Source organism: Phaseolus vulgaris, chromosome 2 (genome assembly GCF_051622355.1).
Source record: "Phaseolus vulgaris cultivar YP4 chromosome 2, ASM5162235v1, whole genome shotgun sequence".
NCBI classification, from domain to species: Eukaryota; Viridiplantae; Streptophyta; class Magnoliopsida; order Fabales; family Fabaceae; genus Phaseolus; species Phaseolus vulgaris.
Window position 1 is genome coordinate 22,810,071 of NC_143499.1, and position 5,760 is coordinate 22,815,830.

The 5,760-nt window shown below is 33.2% G+C and overlaps 1 pseudogene; it reads left to right on the forward strand.

Annotated features, from left to right (window-relative positions):
* Window positions 1–949: 949 nt before the first annotated feature.
* On the forward strand, window positions 950–5,391 carry LOC137809211 (uncharacterized; annotated as a pseudogene).
* Window positions 5,392–5,760: the final 369 nt, after the last annotated feature.

A 5,760-nucleotide genomic window follows, 5' to 3' on the forward strand; every position in this document is an offset into this window, starting at 1 on the left:
CAGGGTATCATCGTATATAGCTGGTGCTGCAATAATATCTTTGTCTGCATAGAATTTTCACTTCAAATGTATACATGGAAGGACCACAATAGCTTTGTTGCCTTTTATAACTTTCTTATCTCAAATGTATGAGTCCCACTTATGGTTTTATTAATTGAAACTAGTATATGTGAATTATTTAATAGAATAAATTAAACAGTCTCTGATTTTGTTTTAATATAACAACATTTTATTTTATTTATTCTTATTCTAAAACGTGACAAACGTATTAAGAAATGTCTAGGAAAATACTAGCTACAGAATATTTAGTATATTAATAACTAGCATTCAATATATTTTAGTAAATATTTTAATTATTTGAATGTTATTTGTTAATGAATATTTTAAACACATTACTAAATAAGAAATATGTAATATATTAAATACTTTTAATTGTTTAAATAATTTGTGTTAAAGGTTATTTTATGTTTCCATTAAAATAAATATATTTTTATTTTTGTTTCTTCATAATGCCCAAGACAATTGTTTATGCAAAATGAATTTTATATATCTTGTTTATGCTTACAGGTTAGCTGGTGACTCTCTTAAACACATAAGGACTTCAACTCCTTCAAAAATCACTTATAAGATTCCTCCAGTGGTAAGCCCTTCAGGTTAATTTTGTAGTTTTTCTGTTGAGATAAGTATTTAGGTTTTGTTTATTCTATCTAATATATTATTGAAGCAAACACACAAATCATGTGGCTTCACAAGACCGTCCAATTAAACAAAAAAACTGGATTACAACCAATTTATTGCCAATATTTTGAGTTGAAAATCACTTTACAAGTCAAAACTGATTTCACACCATTGTGATATGGTATGATAGTTTTGTTTGATAATTCTTATATATCATAGAGCAGTGTTATATTGGGTAATAATTTCATCACTACTATATACATATATTCCATGCAGAAAAATGGATTGAAGTTGGATGTATGAACGACTTGATCCTTCCAGGAGACTTAGCAAACAATTCATTATTGGAGTGAATGAATTTGTTTCAAAGGCAATGGATCAAACTTTTTATACTTTAGAAGGAGGGATAAGGTGTCATTGCATAAAGTGTGTTTGTGAGAAAATTCTTCCACCATCTCATCTGAGGGCTCATTTGCTACAATATGGTTTTAAACCTAACTACACAGGATGGGTTCAACATGGAGAAGAGATGTCAAGTGAGGACGATGTTGGTTATGCATCCAGTGGCCATGGAAGAATGAAACCTGATGATAACATTGGTTCAATAACCAATATGGTGTATGATGCATACATGCAAGAAGCAGACATAACAATGTTGGGTTTAATAGTGCCAAAGTTCAAGAGGGGGGTGAATTGACCTTTCAAAACTTTCTTGCAGAAACAGTGTTTAACACAGTTTACAGAAAATAAATCGATTTATGTGAAAATGAACAGATTTATTTCAGCACTGTTTTTGTTTGAAAAGCGTTTATACAGCAAGGTTAATCACAAGATTATGCAGATAGATTTTCCAGATGCACACACACTGATATTAGAACGAAAACCAGTGAAACACAAAACAGCAAACTTCAATTTCAAGCAAGTGATTAAGGTTCAATTGATAGCATGCCAATTAATTGAGTAACCTTTACAATCAACCTGTTCCAGTGGCTTTTAACAAACTATGAGTGTTCTTCTTGATATCAAACAGTTTTCCAGAAATTAAGAACAATGAATCACAGAACAACAAGCTTCAATTTTAAGCAATTGTTTAAGGTTCAATTAATAGCTTTGACAATTTCTTGAACAACCTATCACAGTCAATCTGTTCCAGTGGCTTTTAACAAATTTTATATGTTCTTATCAGAATCAAACAACTTTTTCAGAAATTAAGAACAGTATGAACTGAGCCCAGAAAGAACAGATTTATTATTGATTGAACAGATTTATTTCTTTGCTGTTTTAACAATTATGCAGAAACTTAATTGCAGAGATTGAGAGAGAATGAACACAGGACAGTTATACTGGTTCACTCAACTGAGCTACATCCAGTCTTCACCTAAAACCAAGGTGAAATTCACTAAAACACAATACAAACAAACACAATTCCCACTGTTCTTGAAACCTACAAGAACTTAGGTACTCTTGCTGAAAAAACCTATTTCAGCTCACACACACTCTTCAAGAAAACCTATCAAGAAGAGTGTTCAACCAAACTGTTACAAGAAATGAAAAGTGAAACGACTACACCTGATTGAGGATACAAAGATCTGCCTTAAAACAGTAGGCAAGATTGCTAGAACAGTAGCAGCACCTCGCACCAAGCTTTTGGAACCAAACCAAGAACAAGCACTTTGTGATTTTCGAAATCTTTGAAGAACAAATGCTAATCCTTTGTAAACTCTTAATTCTCTGCTGTCAAAACTTGTTTTTGCAAATGTATGAACGACTGATAAACTGATAAACAAGTTTTCATTTTATAGAAAACCAACTTATAACAGAATTTTGAAAAACAGTTAAAGCTGTTATAAACTGAACAGATTGAAAATAAAAAGAACAGATTTATTTTCAAAAGCAGTTAGAGAATTTGTTAAGTGAGGAGACTTAGTCAACCATTCTGGTGCTGAGATAAAACTGAAAATCGTTTAAGCTTGACATGGCACCAGAGACAAAAAGAATCTATTCATTTACAGATGAACAGATTTATTTTTCAAAACGAAAACAGAAAAGCTTAACTATTTAAACACAATCGTTTTGAAAGGTAGAAGACTTAGTCAAAATACATGATGCACAAAATCTAATTTTCACAAGCCTTAGCCAAGGCATCAGTGTAAAAATGAATCTGTTTATTTAGAAAAGAACAGATTTATTTTTATGCAGTAAATGTGTTTTTTGTAAAACATGTGAAAAACAGTTTAAGAAAACTTATGCTTGTTCTTATCACATGGCCAGTGGTTATGAGGTGAGTTACTCAGCAAAAAGCCCACTCTTAGACAACCTCTAAGCACTACCTAAGACACACTTAAAGCAAAGTAAAATACACATGAAATGTACATAGAAGTCTTCATCAAACACAATCTTGAAGGGGCAGCAACCATCTTCAACAAACAAGTCATTATGGTCACATGGACAATGAAGATGAATATGTAGAAGAGTCACCTAATGCGGAAGCCCAAAGGTTTTATGATATGTTAGCAGCTGCAAATGAACCGACTTATGATGGTGCCACCAAGTCAAAATTATCAATAGCCATCAGACTACTAGCAGCTATAACGAATTGGCATACACCTGAAAAATGTTTAGACCATTTCATAAAATTGTTAGTTGATGTAGCTCCCAAAGATAATTTCATACCAAAGAACTACTACGAAGCTAAAAAAATTGTGTCAAGTCTTGGGTTGAAAGCCCAAAAAATTGATTGTTGTGAAGCGGGATGCATGTTATATTACAAGGATGACAACCTTTTAGCTGAATGCAAATTTTGTCATCTTCCTCAATATTTTCCTCCTAAGGGTGACAAGGGAAGATACAAACAAATTTCAAGGAAGAGAATGTTTTATATGCCAATCATCCCAAGATTACAAAGACTGTATGCATTAGTAGAATCTGCTAAGCAAATGAGATGGCATTTTGAAAACAAAAAAGAAGATGGCATACTGCGACATCCATGTGATGGGGAAGCTTGGAAGCACTATGATAAGATATATCCAAATTTTGATATTGACCCACGACATGTGAGACTTGGTTTATGTTCCGATGGGTTCACTCCTTATGTCCAAGCTTCAACATCCCCATATTCTTGTTGGCCTGTATTTCTTACTCCTTATAATTTTCCCCCTAAAATGTGTATGACCAAACCATACATGTTTCTAACTTGTCTCATACTTGGCCCAAGTAACCCAACTAAAAAAATAGATGTCTACTTGCAACCTCTTATTGATGATCTTAACCAATTGTGGAATGAAGGTGTAATGACATATGACATCTCTACAAGAGAAAACTTTTTCATGCGAGCTTGCTTGATGTGGACAATCAATGATTTTCCAGCTTATGGCATGTTGTCAGGATGGGGGATTAAAGGAAAATTAGCATGTCCTCATTGTATGGAGAACACAAAAGATTTTACATTACCACATGGTGGTAAAAGTAGTTGGTTTGACTGTCACCGTCGATTCTTGCCTACTGATCATCCATTTAGGAGAAGCAAGAGGAGATTTACGAAAAACAGGATTGAGTTGGATGGGCCTCCTAATTTCCTAAATGGGGAGCAATTGTGGGAATTTATTCGAGACTTTCCAAAGGTGACTGATGATCCATTTGATACCTTATTAGGGTATGGACAATATCATAATTGGACAAAAAGATCAATCTTTTGGGATCTGCCATATTGGAAACACAATTTGCTAAGACACAATCTTGATGTCATGCACATTGAAAAAAAACTTTTTTTATAATGTCTTCAATACTGTGATGGATGTCAAGGATAAAACAAAGGACAATCACAAGGCAAAAATGGATGTTGCTGAATTTTGTGGACGTGGTGACTTGGAATTAGTTCAGTTACGAAATGGGAAGTTAGGAAAGCCAAAGGCAAACTACACTTTCACAAAAAAAGATGCAAAATCAATTTATAAATGGATTACAGAATTAAAAATGCCTGATGGATATGCCTCTAACATTGCCAGGTGTGAAAACATTGATAAAGGGAGTATGCATAGTATGAAAAGTCATTATCGTCATACCAATTGCATTTCGTTCATTACCAGAATTTGTTTGGAATGCGATAGCTGAAATAAGCCGATTTTTCAGAGATTTATGTTGTAACTCTTTGAGGATGGATGATTTAATTTGAATGAAAGCGAATATTTCTATTATTATATGTAAATTGGAAAGAATCTTCCCACCAGGTTTCTTTGATTCAATGGAACACCTGGTTATTCATCTTCCTACTGAGGCAATACTTGGTGGTCCTGTCCAATACAAATGGATGTATCCATTTGAAAGGTAATCACCCAATCCTCAGTTTTATTGTTCATAATTATTGTTCAATACTTAAAACTTGACATGTGGTGTAGGTTGATGAGAGATGCAAAACGATCAGTGGCTAATTTAGCAAGGGTAGAAGGTTCAATATGTGCATTCTACTTACACCGTGAAATAACTTATTTTTGTTCTCATTATTTCCAACATGTAAGCTTGTTGTCAAATACAAGTTTGAGAAATGATCCTCGAACTAGTTCAAATCAGGGAGTTGAATCAACATTGTCTGTTCTCAACAAATGTGGTCGTCCTAGGGGATCATGCAAAGAATATTGGCTAAATGATGATGAATATCGTTCTACCCATGTACATATCCTCACCAATTGCAATGAAGTTAAACCAATACTTGAGTAGGTTAACAACAACAAAATTTGTATTGATTATGTTTAAATTGCAGTTTATGACTGATTACTTATTTATTTCAAGATTGTTCTTACAAGTTAACAACAACAACAAAGAGGGTTCAATGAATATACATAGACATTTTCCAAAATGGTTTGAAAACTACATAAGTATTATTTAATTTAACAACTAAGTAAGTGTTACTTAATTTAACAACTATGTAACTATTTCATAGGTTTATGATGAGAGGAATAGGGTGATTGACCCAAACATGAAAGCATTAGCTTGGGGACCTAATTCATCTACAACATCGTGGAACATGTACTTTGTTAATGGATACAAGTTCCATACAAAGTCATGGAGTGAAGGCAAGAAAACCAC